The sequence below is a fragment of the Lepus europaeus genome, chromosome 20 (genome assembly GCF_033115175.1).
Source record: "Lepus europaeus isolate LE1 chromosome 20, mLepTim1.pri, whole genome shotgun sequence".
Classification (NCBI taxonomy): domain Eukaryota; kingdom Metazoa; phylum Chordata; class Mammalia; order Lagomorpha; family Leporidae; genus Lepus; species Lepus europaeus.
The window spans coordinates 25,333,651-25,350,060 of NC_084846.1; the positions used below are offsets into that span (position 1 = coordinate 25,333,651).

Here is a 16,410-nt window from a genome sequence, read left to right on the forward strand (position 1 = left end):
GGGGCCGGCAGAGAGCCCCTTTCTTAGCAGGCACATCTCGGAGATAAGGATGGGGAACACCTCCGCACGGACTCCAGCCATTGAGAACTTTGAAACAGCGTCGCCTGGCCTTATGCCCCTCTTGGGGCCTGGCATGAAACGGAGCTTCTGCTGAAGACAGAAGACGCCCTCCAAGACGATTCAGACCACCGTGGATTCCTACACATTCCAGTCTCCAGCCTGCTCCTGCCTGGCCACCGTCTATCTGGCCATGTCGATCAGGCTCTGCAGCGAGGTGGGCATCCAGGTTTTCCAGCCCTGCACGAAGACCACCCTGTGGTTGATGTAGATCACAAGGCGGCCGAAGGTATAGAGCTGCTTCCCTCTGTGCCGCTTCCTGATATTGTACTCCTCGGCCTTGGTCTGGATGAGATCCTTAAAGGTCACGGGCACCGGGCTGGCAGCCACGCCGAGGCCCCTCTGGGCCATGCTCTCGGCCTCCTGGCACTCCTGCATGGCTTTATGCTGGGACTCCTTCCTCCACTCCGTGTGGATAAGGTAGGCAATGTTCTCCTGCATGCCTGGTTGCATGTAAGCACTGACGTTGGAGGACAATGCCCTATTCATGATGCCAAGAGCTTCATTAAACTTGGCCTTGATGCATGGATGTGCTAGCACTGGGTCTGAGAACATAGATTTCCAACCCGGGTACCACTTGGTGATCTCCTCGTAATCTGGGTTGTTACTGAGCCAGGAGCACAGCACCTGCAACCCCTTGGGGAAGAAATGCTTTTCCAGAAGGCCCACCAGGCTGGAGATGGAGATCACCCCTTCCAATCCATCACCCAGTAGAAGGCATCCATGTACTGCTGGTAGGGGTTAATGACCAGCTTGCCAAGACACAGTCCCAGCTTGGGCACTATGTTCTTGACCATGATTGCTTCCCAGAAGCCAGGAGTGACCATGGCCCTCCAGGGCTGGAGGTGAGCTTAGCAGAGGCATCGCTGGGGTGCCACTTCTGCAGGGCGCCGGACAGCTTGCCACGGATAGGGGGATAGAGTGGCTCCAGCCAGACCTACAGGTGGATCCAGGAGTGGATGGGGACGGTGTCCATCAGTGGGTTCCAGTCTTCTACCTCCTTCTGCAGCTTGGGGAAGATGAGCTGGTCCAGGATGTTATCCATGATACACATGGGAATGACGTGCACCCAGCTGTGGAGAAAGCCCACCATTGAGTCACAGTTCTGCGGCTGCCACTGGTTGATGATGTTTCGCAACAAAGGCTTCCAGACCTCCCACATCAGCCTGTGAAAGGCATCTGCCGAGAGGTCCCGCTCCCCATGCGACAAGGGCCGATCATTTTCCAGGAGCCATTTCTACTTGAAGATGATCTTGGTGCAGGATGCGCAGTCTTTGAGAGGGTCCCAGTCTTTGAAGTAGTCCTTCATAAGCGGGTGGACAGTGGCCACAGCGAGGTCTGCGTGGTAGGACGTCCCGTACTCCTCTTGGTACTTTTCCTGCAGGGTCTGGAAGACACGCGCGCACTCGTCCAGGGTGAGGGGGTTGTGGCAGTCGGGCTGCATCCCGCTGCGCTCACTGCTCCACCTGTCCTAGCACCTTGCTTAGGTTGGCGATGACAACGCTCCTCATGCTCCAGCACTCGGACATCGTCTGCAGCTCGTGGGACAGGTTCACCAGCGCGTCCCGCTCATACTGCAGCCACTGGTCGTTCTGGAGGAGCTCCTGCTCCGTGAGCGCTGTGAGCAGCTGCAGGTTGTGCTCCAGCTCCGGCAGCACGAAGCCCGGGGGCTTGGCATCGGGGACGCCGTGCTTGTGGCTGATCTGGCTGTCGCTGTAATAGACCTTCTGCTCCCGGCCCATCCTGTCTATGACCTTGACTTGAGAAAGGGGCTTCCGGGCAGCGGTGAGTTTCTCGCTAGTCCTGACCTTGGCCTTCAACTCTTCCACTGTCTTGTAAGAGTATTTGGGCTTCCTCCTGCTTCGGCTGGGGTCTTTCCTCCGCCGGCTTGGCTCCTTCTGCAGCTCCTGAGCCGCCACCTCTGAGTGTACCACGGGGAAGTTTTGCAAGGACTGAGCGGTCTGCTCTGAGCCATAGGCCCCCACGGCTCCTTTTCCCTTACTCAGTTTGGCTTTGATGGGCTTAACGATGCCTTGTGCATTCTTCCCGAGGCCCCTTCCCGGCACATAGCCCATCTTCTGAAGAAGCTTCTGCCCAACCCCTCTCGTGTGTCTTTCCCAGCCACCAAAGTCTTTGAAAGACTTGGTTCCTCCTGCAGCACCTTTCTGGCCGGGCTTAAAACCGCCATCCATTTTAAACTTTTCTGGTCCCAAATCCTTCAGAAAGCCTGCCTGATTGTCTTGGTCACCAGAATCTCCCAAGCCTGCTTCATCTGCCGCCGCTTTCTGGAGGCTGGCACTGATGAACTTGACTGGGGCAGAGCAGTCTCGGGCCGTTTGCCTGCAAAGCCTGGCCTCTTGTCATCTGAGTCGCAGTCTGCCCACACCCCATAGGTGGCCTCTTCCTTGGTCTGCCAGTGGCACTGCCAGTTTGGGGGAAGCTCATTCTGGAGACCCCAGTCAGTGATCTCAAAGGTCTCCTGCTCACTGTCATTGTCAATGCCATCTTCCCCGACGACCTGGTACAGGTGGAAGAGTGACATGGCCAAGTCGGTCTCCAACAGGGTCCAGCAAACATGGCTTCACATCCCAGGCACTGTCAAATACAAAAATGAACACAGATCAGGAAATGGGTACAATCGAAAGCCTTCTTTATAAATTGGGTTTAGTTTATATGCGGAATTATGTTACAAGCTTTAAGGAACGAACATAAAGCATCTGAACTGTATTTTTCTTTAACTTTTTTAAAAAAGATTTTTTTATTTATTTATTTGACAGGTAGAGTTACAGACAGTGAGAGAGACGGAGAGAGAGGTCTTCCCTTCGTTGGTTCACTCCCCAAATGGGTGCAATGGCCGGAGCTACAACAATCCGAAGCCTGGAGCCAGGTGCTTTTCCTGGTCTCCCATGCAGGTGCAGGGCCCAAACACTTGGGCCATCCTCCACTGCCCTCCTGGGCCACAGCAGAGAGCTGGCCTGGAAGAGGAGCAGCCAGGACTAGAACTGGCGCCCATATAGGATGCCAGTGTCTCAGGCGGAGGATTTAACCAAGTGAGCCATGGCGCCATCCCCTCAACTTGCTCTTAAGACTTACTTGCTGAGCACTTCCTGTCTACACTGTGGTGTGTCTGTTCACAAAATCGCTCAGTTTTTTTGCATGTATCATCTTTTCCCTTCATCTTATCTATCCAAAAATAAGTAGAATTTGCAAATACTAATCTTAAAATTTCAGATGAAGTATGGCCCATAAGATGCTGGTGTTGGAGAGCCTAGTTCAAGTCCTGGCTTTGCTTCTGATTCCAGCTTCCTGCTAATGTACACCCTGGGAGGCAGCAGGTGATGGCTCAAGTACTTGGGTCTGGGACAGCTCTCATTGGAGATTTGGGCTCCTGGCTTCAGTCTGGCCCAGTCCCTGCCATTCCAGGCACTTGAATGAACTGGCACATTGGGAGCTGTTTGAGTGTCTCTTTCTGTGCCTCTGAAAATTTTTAGAAAAAATGCTCATGGGGAGAAAATGGAGTTAAAAGATCACTCTAGTGCAAAAATTCTTAATGTATGCCTTGTGTTTTCATAATATGCATTTTCCAGGAATTCTTGAAGACTCCCTCATATTAAAAAATACTTTCCCCCTAGCGTGCCTTCTACTTTTCCATAAGCCCATGTTAACTCACACAAGTAGCCACCTCTCTGTAGGTTTTAGCACAGTTAAGACTTGGGGCTAATAATCCCCTCTTACCCTTCAACTGACAGCCCAAATCCTAGTCCCCAATGGAATGAAATGTGCAGGCAGGCTTCCCGTGTCCATGCAGAGCTGTTTCTTGGGAGTCTTCAGGCTTGCAACACTGCAGCAGAAGCCTCCCTGGGCTGCAGATGCCTGGTTCCCAGGCCCTGGCCTGGTGCATAAAGGGTTAAACAGGGAAGTGTCGTCTTTTATTTTTATTATTTTATTTATTTATTTATTTTTTTAGAGCAGGCGTTTGGAAGGTGCTGGGGAGGGAAGGCCTGGTTCTAAGTGGTCATGTGGCTGCCGCCATTCATCTTGGTAGTGACTATCTGTCAAAAGTGGCAAGAGTCCCCGTTAACAGCCCTGACCTGAGCAGTAATGAAGGGAGAGTGCACAGCAAAGTGTCCATTATCAGCAGGTCGGGAGCAGTAAATTGGAGCAGTTTGCTTCAATCTTGCTGCAAGTTGAAATGTAAGATAGTGGGGATCAGCAAGAGGCAATTTTATCCTATGATCATTTTTGTCAGATCGCATCAGAGTGGCAACTTAGTTCGATGCATGATTTCAATTAACCAAGTCTGGCCGTATGCTTCCATGGCCGGGGAGGCCCGTTTCCAAGCTGGGGCTCCCCATTAGTTACTGCTGCCGCGCACCTGAGCACACGCAGGTGGGAGAGGCTGCAGTGTTAGGAAGCTAGGAGTGACATTTGGGCATAGCAGCTGTCGCCAGCACATGTTGTGTCTGTACCGTGGGGACCCTACTGTCCTGGGTGGCTCTTGATGCTTCCTGGCCTAGCACCAAGTTTCCAGACCTCTAAGTCTGTTCTTATTGACCCTCTTGAATGACCTTCAGCATCGTATGATGGCCTTGCATGCTGCTTACTCTTGAGCCAAAGGAGTTAGCCTAGGGATGGTCGTGTCCCACAATTCGGTGCTTGCACTAAGTCATGTGAAGCGGTGGGCAAGCACAACACAGCTCGGGGTGACGCTGGAGGTAGAAGTCTTAAACCAAGAGAGATCACTGAGAAATGCTAACTTGATGAGGGGTGTAAATGCTTGGTTTAGTTATTCCATCAAGGGTGTGCCTCTGCACACCTGCAAAACTCTTTGCCTGAATTCTTAATTCCTTGAAAGCAAACAGGTGAGACACAAATATGCTAGACATCATTGTACCCTTTAAAGGGGTGAATTGTGTGAAATAGGAATTATATCAACTCAGCTGAGGAACGAGAAGGGTGTGCCATCAGGGAAGGAAGACGTCAAATGCGTGTCTGCATGTGGCCTCAGGGCAAGCAGGCGAGCACGAGGGAGATGAGCCTCCATGCTAGATCTGAGGGGTGGGTCAGGTATTTCCAGGTGGAATGCAAGAGGGACTGTGCTAGGCCGTTTCAAAAGTTCGGGAGAGGGCTGGCAGTGTGGTACAGCAGGTGAAGCCACCACTCACGGTGTCACATCCCATAGGGACACTGCTTCAAGTCCTGGTTGCTCCACTTCCAATCCAGCTTCCTGCTAATGCACCTAGGAAAGCGGTGGGTGGTGGCCCAGGTGCTCCGATCCCTCCCATCTATGTGGGAGACCTGGATGGAGTTCCAGGCTCCTGGTTTCAGCCTGGCGCAGCCCTACCTATTGCAGCGATTTGGAGAGTGAACCAGCAGATGGAAGAGCTCTCTAAGATTTAAAAAAAAGGGGGGGGGGGAATATGTGGGAAAATAGAATTAAAAGATTAGTTCCTTTGCAAAGAATGTTGTGTTTTCATAATTTACACTCTCCACGAACTTTTTGAAGACCCCTTGTATTTGTATTCTGGGGCTGCCTAATTACCGCAGACTTGCCTGCTTGCAGCACCACTAACTGATTACATCACAGCTCCTGTGGGTCAGTTCCAGGTCTCTCTGGGATGCAGTCTCCTCCGATGAGGCATGGGGTCCTCCGTGCATTCCAGGTCCTTGCGGTTGAAGGACAAATCCCCGCTAACTGGCTGCCCACTGGTGTCCCACTGTGAGTCTCCGTCTACCACAAGGCAGATGACAGTTTCCTCTCTCAAGAGCAGCAGGAGCCAATCCCCTGACTTGGGGGGAAGGGCACCGTGCCTGCTCACTTGATTGGGACAGCCTTCCACAAACCATGTCCCTGTTGATCAATTCCGTGAATGAATGAGCAGCAGAGCCACAGGAGTGGTGTCCCATAGTATGCACGGGTCCTTCCCACACCCTAGGGTGTTGACACCAGCGATGAGAATTCTGAGAACTTCCTGAGTTCTGCTTGCCACAGTGGCCTTGTAGGGGCTGAGGGAAGCTCTGGGAAGTTTGGGAACTGGGAATACATTGGTGTTTTCTCAACCAAATGAAACAATGAAGGGCACTGGGAAGTACTGGACCAGAGATTTCAGATGAAGTTCATGGGGTATTCTAAATTTCAGGGCCTAGGCCACTGAAAATTTTTTTAAAGATTTATTTGAAAGGCACAATAAGAGAGGGAGGGAGGGGGAGAGAGAGAAAGAGAGAATGAGAGAGAGAATGAGAATATCTTCCATCCACTGGTTCATTCCCTAAATAGACCAGGCCAAAGCCAGGAGCTTCTTCCAGGTCTCCCACACAGGTGCTGGGGCCCAAGCACTGCTTTCCCAGGTTTGTAGCAGAGAGCTGCATTGGAAGTGGAGCAGCCAGGACTTGAACTGGTGCCCACATGGGAGTTGCAGGCAGTGACTCAATCCACTATGCCACTGGCCCCAGGCCCCCAATTTCTTTTTCAATGGTGATACCACCATTGTGATTTTTCAGGCAATGGTTCTGGTATACAGGATGGATGGATGGAGAGAAAAGGTTAGTCTGTTTATCTACACAGGGGTAGATTTCTTGAGAACAAGCTCAAGTGGAACACAGTGGGCACTTAGCACATGTTTGTTGAGTGAATGAGTGTGGGCAGAGCCAATGGGATTCTTAACTACAGGCTAGGTGAGCAGTGTCAAGGGAGTAATTAGGGAGGTGGTGATTCAAATGGTAAAGAAGGGATGTATTGAAAAGATGTTGCAGCTGTAAGAGTTGTCTGCACCCCCATATTTATTGCAGCTCAATCCACAATAGCTAAGACATGGGATCCATGTAAATGCCTGTCAACTGAAGACTGGATAAAGAAATTATGGGATATGTACTCTATGAAATACTGCACAGTGGTTTCAAAAATGAAATCCAGTCATTTGCAACAAAATGGATGAATCTGGAAAACATCATACTTAGTGAAATAAGCCAGTCCCAAAGGGACAGATACCACATGTTCTCCCTGATCTGTGAAAACAAATAGAGCACCTAAAAGGAAATCTGTAGACGTGAAATTGAGGCCGGCGCTGTGGCTCATTAGGCTAATCCTCCGCCTTGTGGCGCCGGCACACCGGGTTCTAGTCCTGGTCGGGGCACCGATCCTGTCCCGGTTGCCCCTCTTCCAGGCCAGCTCTCTGCTGTGGCCAGGGAGTGCAGTGGAGGATGGCCCAAGTCCTTGGGCCCTGCACCCCATGGGAGACCAGGAGAAGCACCTGGCTCCTGCCATCGGATCAGCGCGGTGCGCCGGCCGCAGCGCACTACGTAGTGCGGCGGCCATTGGAAGGTGAATCAACGGCAAAAAGGAAGACCTTTCTCTCTGTCTCTTTCTCTCTCACTGTCCACTCTGCCTGTCAAAAAAAAAAAAAAAAGTGAAATTGACACTTGATCAGCCCTTGTCTTGACTGTTGAGGAACAGTTTTTTTTCTTCTTCAAACTATTTGTTGAACTCTTTACTTAACATAGAGTTAATCATATGTGTATAAAGTCATTTGAAAATAGAGCTCAGTAAAAAAATAAGCGTGGGAATAAGAGGAGGAAGTTTGTGACTGCAAAGCTGTATAGTTCTGCACACATTCCTATGGACTTCTAAGGGTATGGTTTAAAAACTTGCCATGTGACCCCAAATCCCATTAAGCTGGGTGGTAAAAGTGATCATATTAAATGTTAAAGTGATCACATAGACAGGATTAAGTGTTAAAGGGGTCGTATAAATAGGATCAAGTGTCTGGTAATAAATGTTGCAGCATCAGAAGCAGTCCCTACAGCAGACTTATAGAATGACAATTGCTTTAAATAACACTTTGACCTCAGAATCAGCCCTTAAGGCATTCTGGTCTGTCTAAAAAGCCCAAGAAAGCATTTCAGGTCGGTGGCTTTACCCACTATGCCCAGCACCAGCCCCACACAACAATTTTTAATCTGGCATCCTCAACCATGGTGTGAGGAGTGGAAGGGACCAAAGCACATACTTCTCTCCCTTCTCTTGAAGAGGCTCCCAGACTTGTGCTTTCACAAAATAAGGAATAAACCAAAAAAGAGGAAAACACAGTGTAAGGAAATGGATAGGATATGGGATAGGATAAAGGAGAATCAGTGAGAAGAAGTCCCCCTGTGAACCCTGATGTTGACAGCAGCTGGTATAGATGAGTATGGAGGGCTCAGGTCTGCAACAGCCAAGTCTAACAGAAGAGGTGGAAGGTGACTGGAACTCCTGGTTTTTAGCAGTGTGAAACATTGATAAACACAAGATGATAATTTTTGGAACACTTGGGGAAAATATGGTAATATCTAAGAAGGAAAGCAAAAAACAAAATGGAGAAAATCCACAAGGTTATCATTATGTCCAAAAAAAAAAAAAAGGAATAATTATACAAAACAAAGTAGCAGAGGACAGAATTGTAGAATCCTAACTTAGCTAAATAGTCCAAGATTTTCCCATGGTCATGACTATTGATGTAACAAGTGTAATATAAACTTAATTGAAAGAACAGAATAGAAAGTCGAGGGTGTTTGGAAGAATGGTTTTCAACTGTTATCAGGTTAGAATGTCAATGCATACAGCAAAAGATAAAACCATTGAGAATTAACACCTTAAGCACATTAATTAGAAATAGAAGTACTAAGTAAATAGCCTCTGGGGAATAGGCTTGACATTTAAGAAATGAACTAGAAAATTACTTCTGTTGAAATTTTATTAGAGACAGAGCTCCCATGCCCTGGTTCACTCCCCAAATGTCTGCAGCAGGCAGACCTGGAGAGGGACAGAGCCAGGAACTGGGAACTGAATCCAGGTCTTACTTGGGGATGGCGAGAACCCAGCTCCCTGAGCTATCGCTACCACCTCCCGGGTCTGCAGTAGCAGGAAACCGGTCAGGAGCCTGAGCCAGGACTCAAACCCAAGTAGTCCAATGTGGGACACAAGTGTCTTTATCAGAAAACTAAGCTACTTTTTTGTTTCCTTCTGCCACTAAGCATCAACTTTTAAAGTTATGTGTGAGTTACTCAGTAACAATTCTAAAATAATGTATAAGTTAATAGTGACAAAATCTAGGTAGAATGTTGTTGAGTGCCTCTGTCTGACAAGCTAGGTACCAGGAAGGCAGGGAAGGAGTCAGCATGGTTCCAGTCTTCAAAGGGTTCGGACCAAGAGGTTAGGGGGAGGTGTAACGTTTTGGGGTATGACCGCTCTGACATCCATGTAGAAAATAGAAACTGGAGGCAGATACTCCAGGGGGCTGGGGCTTTCAGGAGTAAAGAGAAAGAGAATAGAGGCTTGGTTTTCAAATCAGGATGAAGAGAGGCTGAACTTAGCTTTTGGAAGAGAGTGTATTTGGTTTGTTTGTTTTTTTCCCCCCTTGAGGTTGAGTTTTATATACCTCCGGGCACTCAAGTAGAGAGATCATAAGGAAATGATGAGAGCTGGAGCTGTAGCTCAGAGTAAGGGCCACAAAGGTAGCTTGGGAATCGTGCATGTACAGGTGACAATTGAGGCTACACTCATATCTATTCGCAATTAAGTTCCAGTCCCTTCCTTTTTTATTATTTAACAACGATGAGGCATTCAGCTCTTTCTGTTGTCAAGAATACTTTTTCTGTACTTAAAATAACAATAGAAGTAACATGAGGGTTTGCTATATGCCAGACACTGCTTTCATCATTTCACAGGTGTTAACAATGGCTACCCTATAAGATTAGGTATGTACATTGCATTCCGTTTTACGGATTGGAAAACTAATATACTATGAGTGATAGAATGGAGATTGAAAGCCCCAGCACTTGGGTTCCAGGGCCTATATTCTTTATGCATTGTACATCATCTGTGTTTCTAGAATCGTGGTCTAGAAGGGATGATGGATTAAAATGTGGTAGACCTGGATTTTATTCCTGGTGTTCACATTTAATGAGTGCGTGACTTAGAGCAAATTATTTTACCCCTTCAACTTCAGTTTCCATATTTTTAGTCAACAGAGATCTTGAGCTGTTTCTTTTTCTCAGGGGTTGAAATCCACGGACATAGTTCTCTCTCTTTTCATTAAGTTGTAGTCTGGGATTTTGAAGCTTGCATAGTTGGATATCCTTGCCACTAACATATTCTGGGAAAATCTTTGGAGCGACTGTGATTTTGAATCAGCTTAGAAAGGGACATGGTACTGAGGATGCCTGATAACACTTCGTAAAAAGCAGCTCGTAGCTCACTTTTCTTCTCGGGTGGAGAATGCTCACGTATACGCAGTGAAAAGGCAAGACCAGCATAATTGCATCTTGCTTGATTCTGTCACTCAAAATCAAAGAGTTTGATCTAGAACATGCTGTTCCCAGAAAAAGGTATAATTGCCGTTATTCTGGGCACAGACCTGTGAGATACCTCTTAACAGCCACTGACATTTGCGCCACATTTGAGTTTTCTCAAGGCTTTTGCTAAGTCATTAGGAGTAATTTAAGTGTCTGATTTAAAATATATACTGTATGTACAGAGATTGATAAATATTGTGTATCAATGCCATGTGTATATTTTAAATGCTTATTACCCATGTAAATAATTTGGAAAGCATAAGTGACAACCAAGATTATTAAAGACATAGAAATTTGTGAGTCACGGAGTGTGTTCACACATATTGTCTCATTTGGCCCTCACAACAAGGCTGTGGAGTAGCAGGAGAGTCCACTGCATCCACTGAAAACTCAATAGTGCATTAGTCGTGTGAGCTCTTAAATTATTAAAGCCTGGCTGGCGCTGCGGCTCACTAGGCTAATCTTCCGCCTGCGGTGCCAGCACCCCGGATTCTAGTCCCAGTTGGGGCGCCAGATTCTGTCCTGGTTGCTCCTCTTCCAGTCCAGCTCTCTGCTGTAGCCCGGGAAGGCAGTGGAGGATGGCCCAAGTGCTTGGGTCCTGCACCCGCATGGGAGACCAGGAAGAAGCACCTGGCTCCCGGCTTCGGATCAGCGCGGTGCGCCGGCCGTGGCAGCCATTTGGGGAGTGAAACAATGGAAGGAAGACCTTTCTCTCTATCTCTCTCTCTCACTGTCTAACTCTGTTAAAAAAAAATTGTTAGAGTCTGAATGCAAAAGAAGCCTTCCATATTAAGGCCTGGGCCCACCTCAAGTATACAGACAACGGGCCAGCCGTTCCTGTCCCCCCTTTATGCAGTCTTCCAACATCAGTGGCTTGTGCCCACGTGGTACTAGAGAACCACTGAAACTCTCAACACAGATGAGTTGAGATCTCATGGTTTGGGAGGCCCTGTTTTAGACACTGGGCCTAGACTGGGGGATAAAACCAACAAGAACGTCTGTTCTCCATGAGTTTGCCTTCCAAAAGACATCTGCAGCTAGGACTAGATCAGACCTGTAGCACAGAGTCCCTAAGTTTAAGCAGAAAGCATTAGAGCAAATTTAAAGGAGACCTTGGCTGGCTACGGAACGTCTTTGGATTCTTCGCGCTTCTTTCACATAATAGAGAGTAGGGTAGTGATCTTTAGGGTCTCTCCTTATCTAAAATATTGTTTTCATTACAACTCAGTGAGCTAGACAGACCTTGTGAATCAAAGACATTTGTTTCTTGAGCCCAAGGGTAATTTTGATTTTATTTATTTGATCTTCTCTAAACACCCTCAGAAGAAGCATGATTACCAGAGATGGGGGATGGTGGGGGCGGGTAGAAGAGATAGAGTTTGGATAATGGGTACCATGACACAGACAGAAGGTGTTAGAGGGAAGAAGAAATAGGCTCGGGTGTGCTACAGTCCACAATAACCTATTATATATTTTATGAATAATTAGAAAAGAGGATTTGAAGGCCCCAACATCATGTAGTGATATGGAGCTACATTAATTTCCTTGATTTGGTTAGTACACATTGTCTATGTGATTTTTTTTTAAAGTTTTTATTTATTTACTTGAGAGGTAGAGTTACAGATAGTGAGAGGGAGACAGAAAGGCCTTCCTTCTGTTGGTTCACTCCCCAAATGGGCGCAATGGTCAGATCCGATCCAAAGCTGGGAGCCAGGAGCTTCTTCCAAGTCTCCCATGCGGTTGCAGGGGCCCAAGTACTTGGGCCATCCTCTGCTGTTTTGCCAGGCTGATAAGCAGGGAACTGGATCAGAAGTGGAGCAGCCAGAACCCAAACCGGCACCCAGCATGGATGCTGGTGCCACAGGCAAAGGATTAACTGCACCATAGCGCCAGCCCCATCTACATGATTGAAATAACACATTGTCCCCCATAAATATTTACAACTGTTGAATGTTAATCAAAAGCATTTACAAATGTTTAAGGTGATGAAATGTTAATCTGATTTTGATGATCACACATAGAATACATGTATCAAATGATCACACTGCACCCCATAAATGTGGACAATTAGAAGAGGCAGGTATCAGGTACAGTGGTTAAGATACCTCTGGGATGCCCATATCCAACACTGGAGTGCCTGGGTTTGAGTCCTGGCTCCACTTGTGATTCTGGTTTCCTGCTAATGCACTCTCTGGGAAGCAGCTGGTAATAACTCAAGTCCTTAAGGCCTGCCACACACATGGGAGAACCAGATAGTTACAGGTTCCTGGCTTTGGTCCAGCATAGCTCTGGCTGTTTGGGGATTTAGGGAGTGAGCCAGCAGATGCAAGGCTCCTCTCTCTCTCTCTCTCTCTCTCTCTCTCCCATCTCCCTCTCCCTCTCCCTCCCTCCCTACCTATGTCTTTCAAATAAAGTTGACATAAATAATTTTTAAAATAATAATAAAGAAATGTGAGTCCATCAAATATTATGTTGGTTCTGTTGTGGAAAAATTGACCTATTCGTAAAGCAAGGTAGAGGGGACTTAGACTGGATAGAAGTTGTGAGAGTCAAGAGAGCTTTGCTGCTGACTTTTTTTTCTTTGACAGGCAGAGTTAGACAGTGAGAGAGAGAGAGAGAGACAGAGAGAAAGGTCTTCCTTCCATTGGTTCACCCCCTAAATGGTCACTACGGTTGGCCCACTGTGCCAATCCAAAGCCAGGAGCCAGGTGCTTCTCCTGGTCTCCCGTGCAGGTGCAGGGCCCAAGGACCTCCACTGCCTTCCTGGGCCACAGCAGAGACCTGGCCTGTAAGAGGAGCAAGCGGGACAGAATCCGGTTCCCCAACCAGGACTAAAACCCGGAGTGCCGGCGCCGCAGGCGGAGGATTAGCCTAGTGAGCCGCGGCGCCGGCCATCATGCTGCTGACTTTTGCAGTGACCATGGGGCTATCTCTCTTTGGGATGTGTTTCCATTGCTCCCTGGAATAAAACCACAAAGTTGGCTCCTCACCTTGTCCAGGTTGATGCCTGGAAGAGGAGTGGAACAAGTGTGTGTGTGTATTTGGCAAATAAATTCTAAATATTTAAGAAATCTTAATCATCTGAAATAAAAGTATAGTTTTGAGCATGGGGATTGTGAAAGTAAATGAGAGGGAAGATCCTGACATGTATAACATTTTCTTCAACATGGACTTGGATTATGTCATTACTGATTCATTCATTCATTCTGTTATGCATCCATTTACCGTTGCATCCATTCTTTTACTTCTCCATTTAGCAAGTTTGTACTATTGAGATCATTCAATGTACCAGACTTCATTTAGCATGTGATCAAGATGCCATGAAAGCCAGGAAAATAAGACGCAAATTAAGCAAGGCCTTTTCATTCCTGTTAGGGGTTTTAGTCTTAGGTTGATTATCAAGTGTTTTAAGCAAGGACCTTTCATAATTACAGTCAAGCTTCTGTAGAGAATGGACTGGAGTTAGGTAAGAGTGGAGGAAAAAAAAAAATTGAGGCATTGTGATAGTCCAGTTGAGAAATGAGGGTTATTTGGACTAAAATAAATAGTGGCTATTAAAATGAAGCCAAATAACAGATTTGAATGATATTTAGAATACAGGAATGTGTTAAATGAGTAGGAAGAAGAAGAAATATAAAGAAGTATCTCTTTTTCATAAAAAGATTTATTTATTTAAAAGTCAGAGTTAAAGAGAGGGTGAGAGACAGAAAGAGATCTTCCGTCTGTTGGTTCACTTCCCAGATGGCTGCCAGCACCCGGGCTGGGCCAGGCTGAAGCTAGGAGCTTTATCCAGGTCTCCCACATGGGTGCAGGAGCCCAAGTACTTGGCCCAGTCTTCCACTGCTTTTCCCTGGCCACGAGCAGGGAGCTGGATGGGAAGTGGAGCAACTTTGACTCAAACCAGTGCCCTTATGGGATGCTGGCATCGCAGGTGGTAGCTTGCTGGCCCCAAGGTTTACCCCTCAATTTGTGCCATGTGCACTGTGGAGGTTGTGTGCTCTTTACCAAGCTAGAAAAACTAGAAGATGGGCATGTGTGGAGAGGAAAGTGCGAGCTGTGATGAAGGCACCATGTGTTTGAGCAGTTTTCCATCCGGGTCATCTGAAGCTTGGAAGACTGGGGTAGAGGTAAAAACGGGGACATCACAGACATGCAAGGGTCTCAGTAAGCTCATGGAAGACTTTCCCACTAATCCTGGAGCCCCGTCACGTAGATCCTATTTGAAGATGTCAGAGTGGAGACGATTGGTCACCTAGTGCGTGAGGGGGAAGAGTGAGGAGAGACGTGACTGAGTCAAAGACAGAGCCCAGAGCATTTTGCATAAAGTTCTGAGAGAGGAGGAGGAGCTCCAGGAGACTCCCTCGGGAGTCATCAGAGGTTTAGAGTGAGATCCGGGTGATGCAGGGCCATCCATGGAGGCAGAGGAGTGGTGGCCCGCTACCGAGGGTGCTGATGTCATAGGAGGATCGAAAATGGCTCCTGCAGCTTGGAGAATGGGACTTGAGCAAGAGCTGTTTGGTGGACGCTGAAGTCAGATCAGAGTGAACAAGTAGATGGCAGCGACCTCTGTGCCTCCACAGCAGTGGAGGAGAGGAGAACTCTAAGGTGCCACCTGGGGAGTGCGTGTGGGTCTGGCTGGGTCTTTTTCAGTGGCACGAGATGAGAGGCTGTTTGCGTGCTGATGGGAAGAGTCCTTTAATAAGAGGAAGGTTGGACATGCAATGCAGGGGACACAGGAGAGCCTGAGAGTTTCCAGTGGGATGAAGTGTCAGAAAAGGAAGGGGGTGCCCCAGTGCAACCTGGACGCACTGCCTTTGAAAGGAGGAAGAAGAGAGAAGCTGGCATAGACCAAGGCAGCATCTTACAGGGCGGCGGGAAGCTTCAGGAGTCTACCTTTGATGATTTGACACCCAGGTCTTTTATGAACATAAAACAAAGTATCCAAGAATACTTCAGAAAGTTCATGGAAAATGGAATGAAAACATACATCTTTTGGGGGCTGGTGTTTGGCCCAGCAGTGAAGAGACCCTCAAGTTGTGTTGGAGTGACTGCGTTTGGTACCCAGCCCCACTCCTGATTCCAGCTGCCCACTGATACAGATCACAGGAGACGCGGGAGATGGCTCAGGTGTCGGGGTTCCTACTGCCCACGTGGAGACTCAGATGGAATTCCTTAGCTTTTGGCTTTGACCCTGGCCCAGCTCCAGCCATTGACTGTGTTTGAGCAGTGAATCAAAGAATGGAAGTGCTTGCTCTCTCTCTTGGTCTCTGTCTCTCTACTCCAATAAATAAAATTTAATTTTGAAAAAGTTTATTTTGCTGTAAAAAAATTTTGAAATCCATCCATACAAGGAGTCTTCCAAAAGTTCATGAAAGCGTATACTATGAAAAATATATGCATGGATTTCTAAAGTTTTTGCACCAAAAGAAATTGGCCTTTTTATCCCATTTTTTTCCACATATTTTTTTGAAATGCTCTTGTACAGATTGAAGACATACAGCATCCCCTCAAACTCTCTCTCTCTCTCTCTCTCTCTCTCTCTCTTGCTTTCATTCTCTCAAGGCTTAAAAGAGATGGAGGAACTATTACTATGTGTCATGTGGAACCAAAACAATACCAACAATACAAATAACTGTAATTACTTTGGGATTTAAATCTCCTTAAAGTTCATGCTAAGAACTCAATTAAAATAAAGTGCTTGCCCCAGATTAGTTACACCAAAGTTTGTTTCATTGTTTTTTTTTTTTTTTTTAGATTTATTTATTTTATTTGAAAGAGTTACAGAGAGGCAGAGGCAGGGAGAGAAAGGGAAAGGTCTTCCATCCACAGGTTCACTCCCCAGATGACCACAATGACCAGAGCTGAGCCAATCTGAAGCCAGGAGCTTCCTTCAGGTCTCCCATGTGGGTGCAGGGAACCAAGTACTTGGGTAGCAGCAGGGAGCTGGATCGGTAATGGAGCAGC

The 16,410-nt window shown here is 47.3% G+C and overlaps 1 pseudogene; it reads right to left on the minus strand.

The window, feature by feature from the left end:
* Window positions 1-240: 240 nt before the first annotated feature.
* On the minus strand, window positions 241-2,659 carry LOC133749792 (tuftelin-interacting protein 11-like; annotated as a pseudogene).
* Between the last annotated feature and the right edge of the window lie 13,751 nt (window positions 2,660-16,410).